Source organism: Cynara cardunculus (assembly GCF_001531365.2).
Source record: "Cynara cardunculus var. scolymus isolate 2C chromosome LG 14, CcrdV1, whole genome shotgun sequence".
Lineage (NCBI taxonomy): Eukaryota > Viridiplantae > Streptophyta > Magnoliopsida > Asterales > Asteraceae > Cynara > Cynara cardunculus.
Genome location: NC_037541.1, coordinates 1,167,129 through 1,169,765, shown reverse-complemented (window position 1 = coordinate 1,169,765; position 2,637 = coordinate 1,167,129). Strand labels below are relative to the sequence as shown.

At 35.5% G+C, this 2,637-nt stretch overlaps 1 long non-coding RNA gene across 1 annotated transcript; it reads right to left on the bottom strand.

The window, feature by feature from the left end:
• Positions 1 to 2,066: 2,066 nt before the first annotated feature.
• On the bottom strand, positions 2,067 to 2,637 carry LOC112526361. Its single transcript, XR_003070597.1, has 3 exons — positions 2,590 to 2,637; positions 2,281 to 2,335; positions 2,067 to 2,137 (listed from the first exon to the last, which is right to left on the bottom strand). It is a non-coding gene; the product is annotated as an uncharacterized LOC112526361 (long non-coding RNA).

Sequence of the window (2,637 nt, the reverse complement as noted above, 5' to 3'; positions counted from 1 at the left end):
GTATCCCTCTTTAGCACACTAAAATGGTAAAATAGAACAACATTGATGCGTTTTTATATCTCGATAGGTTCGGAACACTTTGGAGCGAAAAAAAGGACAAAGTGAAGATTTTTGACAGCTTTACGAGACTATGGTATTTCAAGCATATCTAACTCGTTAGAGCTCAGATTTAAGTTATTCAAGATGATCTGGAAAGCTAACAAACARCCYCACAACTTTTAAGTTTTGCGTTTMTGCAGATTTRGACTGCTTCTAAGACGAAACCGACGTCGAAGGCGGAAAAGAGCTGCTGGACAACAGCCACGAAAGTCTTGATCTTACCTTAAGAAAAACTTTTGTGGCTTTGTCATTGCAAAGACAGCTTCAGTAAAAACAAGGGGAAAGGTCTTCTAAGTTGGTTTTATGTTGGAGTCAATTTGGGTGGAGAGTTGTGTTCTTCTGTTGTTTGCAAACCAAATGCTATTCTATTTTCTGTTAGCATATATAATAGCARAGTACCTGCAAATCCACTAATCCATATACATTGGCTATCTGCAWTATGCAAATTTTTACTGCATCTGCAACAAATGCAACAAGTTCATACCTGCTAGCTGATGTTCATGATGTATATCCATATTCATATCAAGATACATTCATTAAGATACAATCCTTCCTAGTTCCAACACTTGCAAATCAATGTTTGTTTCTAAAATTTAGTAACAGGAATAAACAAGAAATCATGGAGAAGAAACTATTAGGATTTCCCAGCAATGTTCTCTTGGTAATTTTGGACTCGAACAAATGGGAATATGTTGAGCTTTAAACGATACCGACAAGGAAGTGAGCGTTGAACGTTCTTTCATTCCCCTGCATACATCAAGGAGCAACATCTATAAGGTTCAAATGATCTTGCAAAAACATGTGCATGAAGAAAATCAAGCATCAGATGATCCATATTCCATATCACGCTTCATATTAGCTCCCAAGACAAAATCATACGTGATTAGCATCACATATCCACTATAAACTTTTGAGAAATATTCACTGTTTTAACAAATATACCACTATAACGGCAACATTTGACTATTATCTATTTGCAAAGTATGAAACACCATTAAGTGACGACAAATTAGAGGTAGTTTGTGCATTAAAATGGATGTTACCATGTTTTGAAATGATTACTAATGGATAAAGACAAAGTTTGGAATAAAAACATGATCAAAAGGGATAATGTTGCATTATTTTAAAACATTTTCACATTATGATTATTAAAAGAAATTTCAATTCTAACAAATGAAATGATCATTTTCACAGTTCCCCCTTTTCAACTGCTATGCTGGTTAGTTGCTTCAAAGTGATATGATGGTAGTGGCTAACATGTACAAAGAGGCTAGCACATATTTGAAAACTTGAATCAGAGTTATATGTTTAACCACTAAAAGTTCATTTCCACCAAATACTATGTAGAATCAGAGTTAACTGGATTATGACAGCTATTCATATTAAGTTACCAACCCAACTGAAAGCTTATGCTCATAGAGATGTCGGTCATGTTAAAGATTAAGAAACAACACTCACTGTTTTCCCTGAAGTAGAAACAACCACAGATGTGTGTCCCAAACATGTGGCCAGATGTGTGTGCAGTCCCAAAGATGTGTGTCCCTAACAGAATGCATTCTTAATTACCAATACTATTGCTTGCTTAAGATCTGCAAAGTTTTTAAGACTAAGGGGCCGTTTACCAAACCCTTATCCGGGTAAGGGCTTACCAAGTCACATTACCTTACCAAATGAATATGGAAGGACCAAAAATCTTACCCGGTAAGGACCGAGAGTCTTACCCGGTAAGTGAGAACGACGGCTTTTACCACGGTTAGCTTTTACCGGATAAATTGTTGCATACGATTTTGTTTTGATCTTACACGGTAAGTAAGTGATAGTGTTGAATTTTACCCGTAAAATCTTACCCGGGTAAGCGGAACCGGAGTCTCTCTGTTCTTGGTAGCTACAAAATAATTTTGGCAAGGATTATTACCCGGTAAAGGAAAGTTAGAATGGTGACTCTTGGTGGATTACTTACTCGGTAGGCGTTTGGTATACGACCCTAAGTCCATAATTTTTGCATCCGTTCTTTAACCACGAAATAATTTTTGCATCCCTAAGACCATATTATATAAATGCATCATAATAGTGAAAATAAACAATAAATGACAAGGAAATTTTGGTTAAAAATCACGCATAAGTAGATCAAGATAAAATTACRAAAAAGTAACTTTACAACAAACACATCATACAAGATACCTTATTATCGTCCAAGTCCTCCTATTATCCTGAAGATGGTAAGAATGAAGCTCACCTGAAATAATAAAAAAATTCTATAACATCACATTATGCTCACAACCTGTCAAGTTATGGTAAAAAAATGTCACATTTAACTTGGCTATTCTCATCCAATTCCCTCTCCTTCTGATCCTTCCTCAATCCACATAAACTAAAGATTAGGATTAACAGTAATTCAAACAAAGTATAATGAAATTACTCAACCTCTTTTGTGAGTGATGTCTAAGCTGCAAATAAGAGCGGGTACTAAAAAAACCTAGCTTACAGTACCTGGTAGGAAAAATCCACTGCACCCTATTCATCATTATCCATTGATCA